The 19,272-nt window shown below is 48.7% G+C and overlaps 1 protein-coding gene across 3 annotated transcripts in view; it reads right to left on the minus strand.

Annotated features, from left to right (window-relative positions):
* The window catches only part of LOC147611870 (DEAD/DEAH box helicase), a 110,814-nt gene that overhangs the window by 56,626 nt on the left and 34,916 nt on the right, over nt 1-19,272 (minus strand). The gene's annotated exons all lie outside the window — the stretch shown is intronic.

The raw sequence follows: 19,272 nt of genomic DNA on the forward strand, positions 1-19,272 counted from the left end.
TTACGGTGAATCTTACCCAAGTTCTGACAAATACACAAGCCAAATGTGATGTCTAGCAAGTTCTTGCAGTGTCATAGAAATTGTGGCTCCATCCATGATGTACAAAAATGAAGACAGATGGGCCATGCTAATGCCATTATACAAGATCCATCCTGAAAGCGGAGTGCACCAATCCAAAATAGAACAACCACTCTAACCTTCTCTTCTAGTATTTGATAAAACTGGATAGCTCATCGCTACTGGAGACATAGGCATCCTAGGCAAGACCAGCACTTGTGCCAACCATCCTTGAAGGCTACAAATCACCATGTGTGTTGGCAGGATTTTACCGCCCAAACTCTTGAGATAAAGAATCCTTGCCTGTTTCCATCATTCATAGCCACAGGCAGCTTCTCGTCAAGCTGACCGCCCACCGACAAGGCTTTCATGTGTACCTTAGGCTAAAAGCCTTAATGTGGCGATTTTCACCTTGGTAAGGGTACCGTGAGCTCTAGCACCCCCCCCCCTATACGTTTTTCCACCTGCGCCCTCAGTCCCATCTGCGTTTCGCCTTCTCCCTCCAGCCCCCGTGGCTTCTGCTCCCCCCAGGTTCACGTGCCCCCTCTTGCTCCGCCTGCACGTGCCCTCCACCTCCCCCTCTCCCTCTCCACCTGCCCACCCCCCCCTCCCTCTCCTTCTTCGCCTGCCCCCCCTCTTCCCTCTCCGCCTGTGCTTTCCTTCTCCGCCCGCCCTGTGCTTTCCCCCCTCTCTGCCTTTGCGCTACCCCCCTTCTCTCCGCCCACGCCCTCCCCCACACCCCCCCCCCTCCCTCCTCACCTCTCCTTCCCCCATAGCCTCTCCTCAGTTTTTTCGCTCATCCCTCCCATTGTCTTTAAGCAGTCTTTCTCAGTTCTTGGGGGGTTTTTTCTCTCGGCATGTCTCGACTTTTTTCTGGTCTTTACCATCAGGACTCCTCCATGGCAGCCGCCCCGTCATCCCCAACTAAGGCCACCGTTACTTGCTTATCCTTTTCAGAATCGAATCTTCAGCTTCTCGCTACAACAGTTGCATCATTAGAGGCCTTCACTCTGATATGCAACATTGTCAGTAGCCGCCCAGCGTTCGGACAACTTAGAGATCTTTTGTAGGCCAGCCTCCTCTGTGGGCCTTCAAAGATACAAAGACATTCATCCTCTGGGACGTGGCTACTATCAAGTTGAGTTTGACTCACCAGCGGCGTCAAATTGAGTCATGCAGCAGCTGATCCCCGTTGCACTGAGTACGGCACAGGCCTTCTTTGCACGATGGTTTACACCAACCCTTTGTTTACACACACAGACAAATAAACACATATACACATAGATCCACTCCCTCACACACGCGTACACATATGCACACATACATATGACTGATACACACACACACACACACACACACACACACACAAATATCCATACTTACACATTTATGAGACATTTATCTAATCCCACTCAACATCCTTACATACACTTTGAGACCAAAACAATAAATAACGTTGCCAGTTCAATTTCCGAGGCATGAGTTGTACTGACTCGTCCAATGTACTTTGTCCCAAAACGGGTTGAACAAAGAACTTTCGGTGTGAATTGGTATATATTTGTCACTTGGAAAATATATTTCATAATCAATTGCATTGAACACAGGCAGCCGTTATTATTGAGGATCAATTATTCAGCACGGCTTTGACCCCGCGTCCAACCCACTAGCTAGCATGTCCAGCTTCCCAGTGACAGTCTGCTTCCTAGTCCTTAGGAAACAATACTTTCCTCTTCTCCCACTGATAGGTGGAGCCATTGGGAGAATGATGGAATCCCCCCCCCCCCCCCATTGCTGCCTCGTCTCTTGCATAAACGGCCAGGATTCCATCCCTTCGCATTTGTAATGCCTCGCCGGAGACAGTGCCTCATGTCATATCTATACCATGCCTTTGGGGCGACCCCATCATTCAGTGAGAGGAGTTCTCAGGCCTCCCAGGCGAGTGTTTCATTTGCCAACAGATGAGCCACCTCACCAGAGCTTGGCCTCACCGCCCCCCCCCCCCCCCCCCCCCCCCCCCCCCCCAAGTCCTCATGTAGATCCTCACCAGGGGGTACCAAAAGAAAGAACGAAAAGATATATTAACGTCTACGGAAGGCCAAATTGGCCTGTGAGACAAATCTGTATACAACAAGTCCATGTCCTGAGTATCATGGAAAGAAAAACTGAAATAAAAAGCTAATCCTAGTCATATGCAGCTCACTATGCAGTCATTGTATGGCATGCTATAGATGCACAATCATGATAAGTCATATACTACTAATTCCACCCAATGGAGATGGTGGGGTGTAGTACATCATACATGGGGCATGGAGCGAGGAGGACTCTCACATCTGTTGTGCCCTGGTGTAGCCTCTGGACTCTCCCCCCCATAGCTCCGCGGTATCCTGCTTGGATCTAGGCAGACTAGACCTGATGGAGTAGTGGTGGTCTACGTCCAAGTAGTCGCGGTCTCCTGGCAGCTCTGATCTCCGAGGCTCTCTGTAGTGTGAGCCCTCTTCGGGAGGTAGATGATACAGGGGGAGGGGGACGTGACTCGTTGATAGGCCTGAAGAAGCTGGTGATCTGTGGCTGGGATCTTTGGCTATGCACCACAGAAGCCTCTCTCTATGTCGGTGTAGCTCTAGGAGTAAAAGGACGAGGCATCTCTAATCAGGATACTTCATCATCCGGTTAAGTGGGCCAAAACCCTCTCTGAACAAGCAATGGTATCTCCCTCTGATCTCATAATAAAAAGGGCATTTGTATATGTAATGCTCTTCTAACTCTACCTCTCTGTGGCATAATCTACATACTCTGTCCTCTCTAGGGGTCCGTGAGCCCATGTGCTGAGAACCACTCATCTACTGCAGCATACCATGATGGGTGATGGCCCTCTGAGGCAATACTCTGTGAGGACTCCATGGCTAAGCGGGGTAGACTCTCTAGACCCACGGCTCTAATGTGTCTGATGTAGGATATCGTCTGAAATAGAGCCTCTACCATCATGGGGGGCACTGCAAGCTCTGTTGTGATGATCTCATGTGGTACTGATGGTTTGGTGCGAATCATCTTGGAGATCATGAGGATTTGTGGTCTCTCCATCCGACGCCAATCATATGTGGAGAGGCTAGGGGCCCATACCGGTGCTGCATACATCATCGCTAGGGTGACTAAGGTGTCAAATAGTCATCCTTTGGTGCGAGGCTCCTAGAAGTGAGCATGATGACACTATCGCTCCATCAATGCAAGGGCAGCATAACCTCGGGTGAGCCTGTCTTGTGATGCCTGTCTCATGGAGAAACAGCTCCCATTACTAGTGAAGGTAACACCCAAGTATACTTATGATTCTGTCACCTCCACCTGACTGCCGCTATATGCGATCATTGTATCTTTCATCACCCGTATGGAGGTGTGAAAGATCATGACCTTGGTTTTCCCAAGGTTCATTGAAAGGCCTCTCTGTGTACAAAAATTATCTAAGGCGTCCATGTGGCGCTGCAATCCCTCCTGCGAGTCAAACATCAGAATGATGTCATTCGCATAGAGTAGTAAAGTAACCAAAACCCCTAAGCACTCCCTCCTCCTCTGTCTATGAAGTCCATGACCTCATCTCATAGTCACAGGGAACGGAAGGGACGGATGCTTGGAACAGCGAGATGCCGAGTCGGGACGGATCAGGAACGGGGACGGCAGGGGATGGTCAGACGTCCCCCTGGAGGCGTCCCTCACAAGGGATGGAGACGGGGACAGCTGCAAGAGCATGGACGGCTGTGGGGGACGGCAGGGTGCCATTGCACGCTGTCCCGACTGTTTTTTGCTCATTTTTTTGGCCGTTTATGGCTGTTTGGGTGGCCGATTCGGGATGCCTTGAGCCTAGAGGCTTGGCCTTTGAGGCTTGGGCCTTGGCCCTTGCCTCTCTCTTGCCTTGGCCTTCAGGCTTGGGGCCTTGGGCCTTGGGCCTTGGCCCTTGCCTCTCTCTCTCTCTCTCTCTCTCCTGCCTATCTAATATCTATATAAGAACAAGGCTACAAGGCTACAAGCACACAGACCAACCTTCAACTTTCAAGGCTTCAAAGTTCAAGCAACTCTCTCTCTCAACTTTCAAGCCTCAAGCCACACTCTATGAGTGTATCTACTCTCTCTAGTCTCTCTCTCAAGCTTCTTCTAACTTCCAACTTCCAAGTTCAAGCCTCTCTCACACAAGGCCCTACTCTCTACTATCTAGACTCTCTCTCTCTCTCTCACCTCTCCCTCAAGCCTCTTGAGTCTTCCAACTTCCGAGCCTCTAGGCCTCTCTCTCTCTCTCTCTCTCTCTCTCTCCATTTCTCATTGCTCAAGGCTCAAGCCATCTTCAACCATCATATCATGGCAACCTCCTCACATGCCAGGGATTCCCATAGAAGGACAACGGGATGGACATGGTGGGAGGAGGTTAACTACACCCCATCCGCTCATGGAGGCGGTTCTCGGCCATGGGCATGCAAGCTTTGCCTGTACTAGCGAACGGGTGGCGCCGACAAAGTGCGAGCCCACCTCTTGCATGAGAGTGGGCATGAGGTGAGGTTTTGCACGAATGTCACGCCCAAGAAGAGACGGGAACTTCTTGACAAGCTTGCCGTGTACGAGGCGGTTGAAGCGGCAAGAACGACACCACGAGTGGCCGTGGATCCCGCGACGATGGGGAGAGGAACTCAAGCCTCTACAATGGAGTCATGTGGTGGATCGGGATCATGCACACCATCACCTTCACCATCGATCGGAATGTTGCTCCATCCACGACGCCGGCACCCTCCATCTCCACGGCCTCTCAACCATTACGTGGCCCACGGCGACAATCTACACTTGGGGAGAATTGGAACCCCAAGTTGAAGGAGGAGGTGGATATGGTGGTAGCCCGCTTCTTCTTCCACGACCACATTGCCTTTCAAGCGGCTAGGTAAGTGCAATCGATCATTGCCAATTCATCATTCATGTTTTCATTATCCTAGTCCCCTTCTCATTAGTAAATTGCTTTCTTGAATAGGTCGGAATACTTCAAGGTCATGGTTAAGAAGATTGGGGAGTATGGCTCAACCTATACGCCCTCCTCATCCAAGAGCTTGCGTACTACATTGCTCGAGAAGGAGAAGCGCATTGTAGAGCAAGCGGCTGACAACACAAAGCGGTAGTGGGAGAGGAACGGAGTCTTCCTCATTGTGGATGGATGGAGTGACACCCGTAAGAGGAGTATTCATGGCGTGGTTGCGGCGGAGTGGGCTACCACCATGGAGATCAGCAGGAGAGCGATCGGGAGGTGAGCGCTGGATGGAGGATCATCTTGGACCGTCTTATGCCTGATGCGTCGGTTAGGCGCAAGATCAGGGATGGACCAGCTTTCCATGTACATGTCATTTCATGGCTCCTATGGCTGTCATGATGCACAGATCGACCGGTCCAAAGTTGGTGCTGCTCTAGGGTGGGAGGACTTTGGCTCGGATGGACTGGAGCTACAGCATCTTGCCATCCACATAATTAGCCAGGCCGTCAGCTCCTCTTGCTTGGAGCAACTTTGGAGTACCTATAGCCACATTGCCTCTAGGAAGAGGAACCGACTCGCGGTAGAGCGTGCCAATGACCTTCTCTTCGTCAGCGCAAACTTGTGAATGCTTTGCAAGAGCCTGACCAAGAAGGCAGATCCCTTCACCGAGTGGGAGATAAGTCAACAAGAAGGGCAACAAGAGATTGAGGTACACGAGCAGCATGCCAATGAGGATGAGAGTTTGGCACAAGCTACCCATGACCATAAGGCGAGCACTTCACATGGATGATCATTCATGGATCATGATTCATGGGCCTTACTACTTAGCTCTAGCCTCTAGCCTCTAGGCTTTAGCACTTTTTGTCATTGACTCATTTGAGTTCGTCCATGTATTCTGCCTCCTTAAGGCTTAGTACTGACTCTTGACTCATTTTGTATCTACTTAATTATTAATACAACCAACTGTCAACACCTTCACTCTTTGATTGGTGTATTTTGTTAATATGACTCAAAAGCTTACCATTTCAGTGTAAATTTGTGCTCATTTTGATGTACTTCCAAAGTAGAATAAGTGTAGAGTAGAAAAACTTTAAAAAAAAGTATTTTTTGAGTGCCATTCCCTCCCCCGTCCCCGTTCCCTACTTATGGCCGTCCCCGTCCCCGTCCCCGTCCCCCGTCCCTTGTGACTATGCCTCATCTATGTATAGGCCAAAGAGCGTCAGGGAGAGTGGGCAGCCCTGCTTCACCCCCCCCATAGTACTATGTATTTCCTCTGACAGACCACCTTGGCATCTGGTTCATCCCGCCGTCACCCTCTCATATAAAGCAATGATCCCCCGGATCATATCTGACGGCACCCCAAGGGTCTGCAATCTCTGTAGGAGCCTGTCCCGTGGCACTTTGTCGAATGCTTTGCGGAAATCCACAAAGGAACAATAGTCTCTGCTCCCATGACTCGGCCTGCTCAATCAGGCTCCTCAAGGTGAAGATATGATCCAGTGTGCAGAAGTTACTGCGAAACCGAGCCTGCCCTGGGGCACAAAGACCCTCCCTCTCAGCTAGAGAGCTAAGCTCTATCTCAAGTACTGATCCATATATCTTGGCCATAATATGGCCAACCATGAGAATCATGTAGTTCCCGTGGTCCATCAGGTCACCTAATTTGTGAATGGGGGTAATGATATTTAGGCTCCATGTGTGTGGGAAGCCCTCTACAAGTGCCCTGTTGAAGAGATGTGCAAGGAAAGGAGCTATGGTGGTAGAGGCATAAGAGAAGTGCTCACCTCGTATCCCTGTATGATCTGTGGATCTCCCATGATGCAGCCTCGTAAGAGCTTTCTCTACCATACTCGAAGTGAAAAAAGTAGAGGTGGTGCGTCGAGGATTGGGTGGAGAGGGTAACGGGGGCTGATCTATCGTAGAGGGACTTTGTATAATCATGCCAGGTGGTCGGATAAGTGATGGGTGTGGGTGTTGTTGGATTTTGTGTTTCCTACTCTTCCGAGGAGTCGGAGCTCGGTTTAATCTTTGAGCTTCATGCTCAGAGATCTCCCATAGTTCTTTATGTCGTTTTTTGAGGCAAGCACAAGTCTCACGACACTCGTCGTCGTACCAACCATTCTGGGGCATCATCCCTACTTTAGCTTTAGAGGGGGTATGGGTGGTATGAGGGAAGCTGGCAATGGCAAAGGAGTGGAGTAGATCAGTCAACTGTGATGTGAGTATCTCCAGAGGTGCCGTGGGATCCATGTCAAGCAAACCATGGCAAAGGGTATCCTGATATATGTGATCGCAGTCATGAGTGAAGTAGACAGTGATGTCATGGGTCGAGGTGGGTGCTGAGGCGGCGGGAGGGGGGGTGGCTATCATGGTGAAAGATAAAGTATGTGTGATCAGCTCCGATGGGTATGGGGGGTACTGAGAATCATGTATGAGCTGCGCGGTCTCCTGGGAGCCTAGGATGTAATCCACTGCGCTACTTCCACCTCCATGTGGAAAGCATGTAAGTCCTCCTCACTGTGGCCATCTCTCCATCCCATTATAGATGAGAAGATGGTGGCATGATCCTAGCTCCACAAGCTCCCGTCCATAGTCTTTAACTGGCTTAGTATCTGCAGACACCCTCCGTGATCTAGAGTCCTCATCCTCTAGAGTAGGTAGCTGTATGGGATCTCCCTCAAAATCATATGCAGTGCACTGTCTGCTCCTTGTCCTGGCATTGAAGTCTCCCACTAGTAAGACCTCTCCCAGTCTGAGGTACTATGTAATCTCATCATGGTGATGTAGCTCCTCCGGTCCCTCTCCTCCACCTCCTCTATCCCCTCTCCATCCTCTCTCTCCTCTGTATTCGTGGCATAATGTGAGGTGTCTGGTGGAAAGTAACACACAGCAATGTACATAGTCCTTGGCCTCTGTCAGCTGAAATCTCACCCGCATAAAACGGATCTGTGGGTCTCTGTTGATAATGCTGATCCTTGACTGAAGCTCTGTTCTGAATAGAATGGCCACTCCTCCTGATACTCCAGCTCTACCTGCTCTCCGTGCGCTCCCTCTGAAAGCTGATTCCAACTGGAATCCTGTAAAACTTGGCATACCTCTGTGAGGGCTCTGGTGTCTCTGCTGTATTTTCCCCTTTCTATGTAAACAAGTCAGCCCATTGGACTGCTGTAGATGGGCCACAGTTCACGATCAGAGCGGACGAGGACGCGGACAAAGCAGGGGGCACAGGCAAAAATGGGAGCAACGGCAGGGACGGCAGATAGAGCAGAGGGTGGACGCAGAAGCGAACAAGGGCAGACGCGGACAGAGCAGAGGGCACCAGGCGGAAACGGGTTGCTCTCAGGCAACGGAGCACCAGGACCCGACCGTGGACAACCCTGCCGCCACTGGCGAGTGGCAGATGGTTGGCCCACGCCCAGGCCGTTAGCCGACTACCAGAGCTGAGCGTCGTCGCCAGGCCGGCAAAGTACAGGAGGATTCGGTTAAGGAACCATTTTGAGCATTTACCTCATCACCCACCTGCCAGCAATGGGCCCCCTCCAATCACGGAGAGGGTCCCTCCAGCCCCTCCGGTTTGGCGGCCGCTTTCCCGCCGAGATTTCTCCTCCGGTTCTCAAATCCCATTGAGGCCAGCTGACCCCAATAATTTCCCGACGAGGCCCTCTCAGCAGCCTCCCTCTTCGATGGATATCCCCCAGCCACTCCCTTCTCCTTCCTCTCCTCCTCCCCACCCCCCTCCGCCTCCTCCCCCCCCTCCTCCCCCTCCCCCACCCTCACCTCTGACTTTTCTTGCACTGGTCCCCTCTACCCCGTCCTCTTCCTTTGAGCCACCCCCCCCCCCCCCCCCCCCCGCCTCCGCCTCTCAAGAGCACTCTCGCTGCCCTCCAACAGCGCCCGACCCAGTCGATGAGTTCCGTTTGCCACTTGATCCATCAATTCTCGGAGCCAGAAGAGATGACCATCGCCGCTCCCCCGGAAAGGACTCTACCACCAGAGTCCCCAAGAGGGCCCCCAAGCTCTTGGGGCTCCTAGGGGATTACAATTTCTTCCGTTGCCTTCCGGTGGAAGGGACAGATCTTTTTGAGGAGATAGTTGTGCCCATTCGGATATGTGTGGTGTTCCACCTTCTACACCACAGAGTGGCGCAATAATCTTCTCGTTTCCTTTGAGTGCAGCCCCGGAGACGGAGTGGGACTCGGAGTCAGTGGCTGCCGCCATTCAAGAACAGGCAGTCGAGCTTTCACATTATCTCCACGATCTTCGCATCAATGATGTGCTCACACACCTCTAGCCCTAGGCTAGGATGGAGTTGGGAGACTTAGGCCATAGGGACCAGGACGGGGAGGTGGTAGCCTCCAGCATGGAGGGGCTGCTTTTTGTGTTCCTGCATATCTCAGTCGCAGTACCCCTCCCCCCCTCTTACAAATACCTCCATTGTGATTGATGGAGTTCGGAGTATGCCTACTCTCGCGCTCGGACAGAGTGGCAACACATGGATGACAAGATCGACGCCCACTCGACGCACCTTCCCCCCGAGACCGATAGTGATTACTCCCCATTTAAACCAACGCCCAAGACTCTTCGAGTGGAGGGCAGTTTGGATAGTTCCGCTTCCCAAAGAGATTGATATGCAGATTGCATCATGGAACATTCAAGGTTTAGGGGGACCTCAGTGCTTTCAAAGGCAAGGTGTCCTTAGAGGCGAGCTTCATAGAGCTACAGTTAGGGGACCTATCCACATTCTTTTCCTCCAGAAGCACCACCTCTCGAAGGGGCGTTCCCGCTGTTGCGGGAAGATTTTACCATGCAGAAGCCACAATTTTTGGTCTCCCTCTTTTGGTCCCTCAAGGACGAGTTTGTATTTCTGTCAGTGAGGAGCTCCTACTGGCAATGTGGCAGGCTCAGATGTCGCGCTATATATGCAAAGAAGGGGGCATCTAGAGTCTCCTCCCGATCCGCAGGATCATGCCAAGTCCACTCTCCCAGGTCCCACTACAATCGCGTGAGAGGTCGGCACTCCCAAATCCATAGCCGCCATAGTCTCTCCCTAGCCACCTTGGCTGGTGCTAGATCTATGTGCTGTTCCCATGCACGAAAACCGATCACCCTCACCCTCTGCAAGGTGCAGCCTCTGAAATCCTCCAAGGGAGGCTCTGATCTCTCCAATCTACCCCGGGAACCAATAGAAAAAGTGAGCAGCCCACTGTCCTCATCTGCTTTGTGGACCGCCACGAGGATATCATGTCTGGCAAACACTCCTAGCCACACTGGGGGAGGTCGAGTCTAGAATAGGCAACAGCCACTCTCCTGAGGGATAGTTGAGTCAATGTCAATGCTGAGCCTATCTCGACCCCGGATCCCTGTCAAGCCTCTCTCCTACTCCTCCAAGGGTAACTGCCTGTGTGCTATCATCTCTCCAAGAGACCTGGCCGGTCCCATGCTCAAGGCCCCCCAAGATACATGCGGTCAGGCCCCTAACATGTGGCCACTGGGTAAACGGACCACGGGGTTCCAAACCAAAGGCTGCCGAAGCCGCTCCTCTGAGGCAACTGGTACCCAAGCCCGAAGTAAACTAGCTGCAAATCTGTCCTCAAAAGCTGGGCTAAAACCACCGGCTCACATCTCTGTGAAGATCCATCGGGTACTCTGTGGCCGCGGGCCCCCAAGGCTCGGAGTGTGAGCTGAGATCCGGGCCAATAAAAAATCCTTCCAGGACTCACCACCGGGAAGGATTCGTCCGACAATAAACTTGCCCAACAGGGCACGGCTCTGAATAGCAGGATCGATGAGGCCCTCTCTGCTACGTGGCAGAATGATCACTCGCTATGCCACCTTGGCCCTCCCATCACTTCCAGCCCATAAGAAGTTCCAGATCAATCATTGTACTTGGCCAATGCATGCCCGAGAAAAGGCCCAGCACGAAGTTCCTCCGGCTGGCACTACTTTCTCCGATCACGCCCTGGTTATTCTCTCCCTAGATGACCCAAGGAGGCAAGACGAACATTTGTGCTCCCGGATTCGAGATAGCCTCATCCAAGACCCTGAGATTTGCAAAAAAATAGAGGGGATTCAGGAGAGGTTAGATTTTCACTCAAGAGAAACCGCACGTGCCTTGGATGCAGGCCTTGGAGAGATTAGCAGTCTATTACAAGAGGTAGCGCGGAGCAGATTGGCTAGCTTCCGAGAGCTGGAAAGGAGCATTCGTAGGGGTCTTGCTTCTCTACAGTGGCTACAGGAGAGTGCACCAGATAGCTCGTGGATTCAAAGCCAGATGGCTGCCACCCGTATAGAGCTAAGATCCATCGAGGAGCCGCAGGTGGAGTATAGATATAATACCAGAGCTTCTTTTTGGACACCACAGGTGGGAGACAAGGCCACTTGGAGAGTTCTTCAAGATTGCAGGCCCACTCAAGTGGAGAGAGGGTATCCGCAAATTACGAGGCCAGGATGGATCCATTGTTACTGACCCCCCTTATGTGAGAGCCATCGCCACACATTTCTTCAGCACCCTCCTCACGGGTGCCCCAATTTCCTCACAAGTGCTGGATGCGCGTGAGTGGGTTTGGCGGCATATGAGAGAGGTGGTCCCCAACACTCTCCGGACTTTCCTCCTGACCCCCTTCACTTCGGAGGAGTTGGCAGAGGCTATGACGGCATTACCTAGGGGCAAATGCCCGAGAGAGGACAGGCTTCAAGTCTCCTTATTTCTTCATCATTGGGATCTCATGGAAGGTGGCCTCAGAGTTGCCTTCAATGTGATGATGGTTACGGGAGCCATGCCGCAGAGGTTGTCTAAGGGTTTGATGCACTTGATTCCGAAGGAGGTAGTGACAGACTAGAGATTCCACAATGGATACCCATCACCCTCCTAGGGGCGGCCAACAAAATTCTGGCCAAGGCCATCAGCTGGAGACTGCAGCCCAGCCCTTCGACTTGATTCATGGTACACAGACAAGCTTTGTTCAGGATCGGAGTATTCTGGACAACATCTTCACCTTCTGGAAGGCAACCGCAGAGCAGAGACCCTTAGAGGACCTCGGGGGATGCACCTTGCAGAGGGTGAGGGTGATTGGTTTTCATGCACACGAGTGGCACATAGACCCTCCACTGGCCAAGGTGGCCAGAGAGACTCTCTGGTGATTATGGATTTGGGAGGGCCAGCCACTCATGTGGCTCCACTAGGACTCGGGAGAGTGGACATGGTAGGATCCGGAGGACAGTGAGGAGACACCTGGCACCCCTTCTTTGCTTACACTACACAGCTTGGCTGCAGGATTCAAATGTCAGAGGTGGTTGGCACTCCAGCGGAGCAACAGCACATTGGCAGTCCCAGGGCCTCCCACCACACAATCTCTTAGATTTTTGGAAGCAGCTGTGGGAAAGTTTTTGACCACGGAAGATTACTCTTTTCATGTGGCAAATGGCACATACAAGCTTAGCAATTGGCACTTGGTTGGCCATTGGGGGTAGACCAGCATTATGTCAAAGGTGTGACCATCCCTAGGAGTCTCAACGTCATTGTCTTTGGAATTGCCCGAAGGCTCCCAAGGTTTGGCAAAGGAGAAATAGCCTTCTTCTCCTAGAGCGGCCAGCCGGAGGAGAAGTGCATCCTCCCCTTTGTTCATCTTGACTCTCGTTTCCTATTTGAGGACGGATTTGTACTTAGCCATTTCGCAGAGTAACTAATAGAAAGATCTTTTTCCCGGGGGGGGGGGATTTTGGGGGTGGGGAAAGGGACCACAAAAGTTCAATGGAGCGCACCCGAAAGTTGCATTAAAGCAGAAAAAGAAAGTAAATGATTGCTGAAATCAACCCCATGCAGTTCATTCCTGAAAGCTGCTTTTAGGGTTTTATATTTGTTAGTTTTCACACTTTTTTAGTCTATGATGTGCCTGTTTCAGCTGTGAAGTGTTAAATCTGCTACTTCCCACCCTGGCCTAGGCCCTAGCCTAGAAAGAGAACGCGACTTTTGTGGAGACAAACTTGTTACCCCCAAAGCACGACTTCTGTTTGGTTTCTCCTCTCCTCCACTTGCTCCAACATTATGTCACTCACCGCGGTGCCCCACAACACTAAACCGCTCACTCTCTCACCCTCTCACTCCCTCTCTTTCACACACATGAAGCAAGAAAGAAGAGGCAAAATGCATATTGTAATCCACTCTCTCAAGCTCACTATCTCTCTCTCGCATGCGTTAGCCAAGAGTTTTTCTATTCTACATAAGAGTGCCTCCATACAATAGTCAAAGTTCACTTATATACCGGGCCATCAAGTTCACACTTGGCTGGTCAATAATTAAAAAAACCTAAACACAAAAGAAACAGGCTTTATACATTAGCCTTTACATGGACTCAAGATAATAGTTATGGGATGGTGGAAACGGCACACCTACATTCACGAAACTGCGTTTCCCGTTTGCTTGCAGCCCGAAATGCATTTTCATTGGGGAAACAGGGGGGAACGCAAAAGGAAACGTTTCTCCAGTAACACCAGGTGTTTCCCGTTCAAAATTCCCAATTTCAGGGTAATAATAGCTTCTCTTTTATTCCTTCTCTTCACCAATTTCAAGGCAATAATAGCTTCTCTTTTATTCCTTCTCTTCACCAATCTCCAATCATATACTCTCCTAAATTCTTAGTACTTACATCACCATCTGTTTCGTCTCTCCCTTTCTTCTCACTCCTCCCCCTTATTTTACATCTCCCTTGCTGACATGGTGCTTCCCCGTTTCAGGCCCCCAATATGGCCGTTTCCATTCCCATTTTTGTTTCCCTGTTTCCCATAACTATGGTCAAGATACAACTATTGGCTAAGCTTTTGCTGGCTCTCTATCAAAATATATCAAAAAGTATATATATACAATGAGTATATAAAATGTGTAACCCTAAAAGGGTGTTCACGTGCCCCTCTTTTTCAGGCGAATTCAATCCTCTGAAGCTATTTAGGCCATAATTTATGATTCTCCCACAAACCTCTTAACGATATCCTTCCGCTTCTGGATGTTCCTTGTGACTCTTCTGAAGTAGTAGTGTGGCATCCAAAAACTTGTGTCAAACATATCTTTGAATGTTGTGACGTAGTGGGAGGATAAGTATCTTTGGAAATAAGATACCCTCAGAGATTCGGGCCTATTTGAGATCAAAGTTCAGCTACACTACATTGAGGCGCTCATACTCCTCCCTTGGCTAGTTGATGAGAAGCACAATAAGCTTCATAAACCTCACAATGGCCACAATGTCCCGATCTGGAACTATCTGCCATGTGTATATCTTTGATTCCATGTGGACTTTCAAGGCGTTGGTATCCACAAAGCTTGAGGGTTCAAGGAGTGCAAAATTGTATATGATGTGAGAATCTCCCTCCATTGCCTTGAATTCTTCATAAGTCCACCTTTGTTTGACTATCATGTAAGTAAGGTCCACTCTCTTTAGCTAATTTGTGTAGACATAGACGTAGACGTTCCAATATTCTTTAGATCTTTGAACAGAATATCAACCTTCAATATCTGGCATCCTTTCTTAAGTACACATGATCTCTTGACCAATTGTCAACAAGTCTGGTTTACCTCACACAGGGTCCGCCTAGAATAACATCATAAGAATCAAGTTGCTTAAGGAAATTCATCACAACACAAAAGTGACAATAAGTGAATGAGAAGATTTTGATTTTTAGGTCACGCAAAACTTCTATTGGCCTAGTGACCATACCACCATCCATCTTTATTGTGAGTTCAGTATATTCGAAAAGAGGTTTGTTCCATTTCTCCCAGCAATGCTTGCTTAGAACAGTTGTCAAGGTTATCAACTTTTATGGCTGTTATCAAAGCTATGTAGCAAGGTATTGACTAGTGGGATTATATTAGCTCGACCAAGTTCCATAAGAGAGTGTAAATGTTGACAGATTTCGCTTGCATCTTGATTACCTTGACACAGTAGGCTAAGTTGGGACTTGAAGTTTCTAGATACTTCAGGGAGAGTCAGAGTTCAACCGAGATAGGTTCCTACTCGTGATGATTGTTCTAAGTCTGTCAAGCAACAGAGAGGATACATCAATGCTAGTGGAACATTGCACATGCTCAACACCAAGAGATCATTTGATTGATCAGAATTTGCCTATGATAATACTAAACAGGTTGGCTGTCGATCCAAGTTTCCCTTGAGAATTGGAACTTGAATATGTAGTTCTAGGTGTAGTTTTAGAAAGAATTGACTGACCAACTGAGATAGTTGTAGGGACAGTGGCTGTACAGGCAGAGTTATAGGTGGAAATTGCATTAATGGTAAACTAGATTATGGAGTCAAGTTGTGAAATGTACTTTGAGTTTCCCCTATTTATTTCCAAGACTGGGAATGGCTTCGACTTGGGAGCCAGTTGCTAAATCACAACATAGGTTTCCCAAATTTCTTCCTTAGACAGATTTTGTTTCCAAGAGTCGAACGTTTGAGGAGGGAAAGTATGTTACGTACCTAGTACTAACCTTTAGAATTAATGGTCTAATCCAGCACAGTTAGGGGAGCCCTAGGATTAGAGGAAGCCGGCTAAAGCTCATGGTTAATAATATCAAGTATACTGGCTATTTATGATTGGACAATTATTTACAACAATAGTAGCCACTATATAAGTGAGACTTGGGTTATTATTGTTCACACGGAGTAATTCACACTGTGCTCTGTGATTAACCACGATTAGCCTTACGAACATGATTCATAGTCACAAGAAACGGCCTTTTCAATCCCTAGAAACACGTTTCTCCGTTTCGGGACCCCATCCATTTCCATGGCCGTTTCTTATTTCCCAAGTGATATTGTCATAGGAAACGGCTGTTTCCACCCCTAAAAACTCGTTTCCCCGTTTCCATTCCTGGAATGTTTCCATCCCCGTTTCTCGTTTCTAGTGACTATGATATGATTGGATACGATGGATCACAGACGGTCATGCCAAAGGCCTCAGCAGCAGCAGGCAGGCATTGGTGGTAATAGGTATACCAGTGGTGACTAGCATGGTTCGTGGGATTGGTGCCTTATAGTCTCTAGCTAGGGGGAGGTTTGCGGACACAAACCTACGATTGGGTGGTGAGCTAGCCTTCACACCCCTCTTAGGGGGTTTGTATAATCACTCATGTTTTGCGTTTAGAATATCCTTGGAGTTGTAACACTAATGCTCATGAGGATTGGTGCAAACTATTGTGTACGGGATACATACATCCCAACCTCATATCCCGAGTATCTCGCAGTGCTACCTCTCTCAATCCAAGTAAGTTTATGCACCCAATTGACTCTCATCGAGTCACTAACCCAAAACCCAAGGATCCGTGCCATTTGATAAGAGCTCCTACAGCTTCAAGTTCTACACCCCAATTAACTCTAATCGAGTCACTAACCAAAAATCCAATGGATTTGTGTCATTTGATAAGAGCTCCTATGGCTAAACAAAATCTTTAAGGCAATCCGAAAAGAACAAAGGTAGATGTGGGAGGCCTCGAGATACAGAGTCGTGTCTTCTGCAAGCTCAAAATCCACAAGTTCCTCCTCTCCACGTAAGGGTAGACTAAAGCCAGATACCCCAACCATGGATTCGAGATATATACTCATGGCGTCAACCACAATGAGATACAGAAATAGGGCCAGCGGGCATCCCTAACAAAATTATCAAGAGATCTAGAAGTGTTCTCCTTTGTCACCATAAGCTAGTACACCGCTATGAACATCACTATACAAGCATGATACACCTCTGATCCAATCTTGTGATAGCCCCACACATCTAAGTGTTTCTTCCAGAAAACTCCAATCAACTATATCACATGCTTTTTCAAAGTCAAGCAATAGAATGGCTAAGGGTCAGTTGCTTGCTTTAGCCCATTCTATTGCCTCCCAAAAGGAGAATACCTTGTCAAAAATGTCCCCCCTTGTAGGGAGCCTAGTCTAAGTGTCATAAACCACATTCTGTAAGATTAGCTCCTACCTTATACTAACTGCTCTTGCCAAGATTTTATAAGCAATTCCAAGCACTGTAATTGGCCACCATTGGCTTTTGTTTGTCTTATCCCCACCTTTTGGAATAAGATGAATAGCCACTTCATGAAGAAAGAGTGCATATTTCCTATGGTTTCACATATCCTCGAAGGCCATAGTGATTTGTTCCCTAAAGTCATCCCAAAAAGCTAGAAAAAGGAGGGCAATAAACCATCTTCCCTTGGAGACTTAACTGCAAGGCAGTGCTGCAAGGAGTGCCTCATTAGCCGAAAATGGAGCATCAAGGGATATCCTCATATCTTAAGTGATTAACTATGGTACGATGGCCCACACCTTCTGATGTGCTCTATCTTTCAGTGGAGAATGATGCTTAAATATGGAAGCAAGTAGCAGGAGGGAGGAACCGGATTACAAGATCACATACCATGTGTAGTGTTCTCTTGTCCTACGTGCTCTCTTGCAGATTGTTGCTACCATGTGTTGGTGGAACAATAGAGAGCACATGGTAGGGAACATGGGCACTTGAGAGGGTAGTGTGGATTGCAAGTCTACATCGACAACCACTTGTTTGCATTACTGTATTCATATGCATTGGTATGGAAATCTCGTCAGAAATGCCCATGACACTATGTACTTGATTCTCCCAAGATCAATATACTTTATTTGAGGGAGGGGTCGGCCGTTCCAGCTCATTGTGCGTCTCTTGTCAATTCAGCAATTTACTTCTTGTATTTGAGCAAGGGTCCATCAAATCTTAGTGTATTTAAGTGTATTGATTAGCATTGTGTTCAACCAAGTTACACTCTACCTTCTGCTCCATGGCATGCTGCAACCCAGTTCTGACAATGCAAAGAGTATTTAAAATCCAAAGGACATCAGGATGCTTTTCATGCTTCCTCTTACAAAGCTGCCAACATGCACCTGATAGCCCTCTCATGACCAATAATCTCATGCCTCCTCTGTAAGGCCACCTTGTGGAAAAAGCCATCGATCATCTACAATCGACATTGGTCCGGTTTCTGGCATTCTCCATCCTCTACCTAAAATGAAAACCTTCCAGTCTTGCAAGACACACCAACCAATCTCTGCTCCATGACGTCCCATACTACCACAGAGCTACCCTCGCGGGCCTCGAGACTGATGCTGGTCTTGGTTGCATGAAGCAGGTGCATGTCGACACTAGATCTAGGCTCCTGACCATAGAGCTCTCGCAAAGACACGCGAGACTCTATGACCAACTGACTAACCTTGGCCACTCTTTTATAGGCTCTTTCCGGTCATCGGGCGTCCACACTTTGGCACCCACCCGTCCACACTTGGGTGCCCGCCCGTCAGTCCATCCCTAGCCCAGCTTGCCAATCAGCCTGCCTAGCTCCAAGATTCCCCAAGCCTCAAAGCTAGTCTTGTGTGCGTGTCTTGTGTGCGTGTTGCACACGCACACAAGACTAGCTTAAAATAGTCAAGACAATCGTGAGGTGTCTAACATGATCCTCAAGAGTAGGACTATAGACTAAAATATCATCTAAGAACACCACCACAAACTTTCCCAAATGTTCAAGAAAAAGATCGTTCATCATTTGCTGGAAAGTGGCTAGAGCATTGGTCAACCCAAAAAGTAATACGAGAAACTTGTAATCACCATACCTAGTCCGAAAGGTGGTTCGTTCGACGTGTCTTTCATGAATATGTATCTAGTGATAGCCAATATGTAAATCTATCTTTGTGAAATACTTCGCTCCGAATAAACGGTCAATCAGGTCATCTGATCTAGGGAAAGGATAGCGGTTCTTGATTGTCACTTTGTTCAGTCTCTTGTAATCTACACACATTCGTGAGGTGTTGTCCTTCTTTCTCCTAAGTAACACACGCGCACCCAAAGGTGATTTACTTGGACGGATCTGGCCCATCCTTAAATAATCTGCGAGTTGTGTAGCCACCTCATCTTCCTCACCTTGACTTATCCTGTAAGGCGGAATGCTAACAGATTGAGCACCAAGGACTAAATCAATACGATGATCCACTGCCCTTTCGGGTGGTAAGCTTGATGGCAACTCCTTAGGAAATACATTTTAAAACGAGTCAAGTAACTTCTTTAATTCTTTGCTTTGAAACACACTTAATTCATTGACATCCATAGTAGATATGAGAAATGAAGAAAGTGGAATCAAGACATAGTGGAAAGCAATATACAAAGAAGAATCCATTATATTTCCAAAATCAACGGTATTTACAAGAGGTCCCTAAGAG

This window comes from Cibotium barometz, chromosome 46 (assembly GCF_041138505.1).
Source record: "Cibotium barometz isolate CiBa-2024 chromosome 46, ASM4113850v1, whole genome shotgun sequence".
NCBI lineage: Eukaryota > Viridiplantae > Streptophyta > Polypodiopsida > Cyatheales > Cibotiaceae > Cibotium > Cibotium barometz.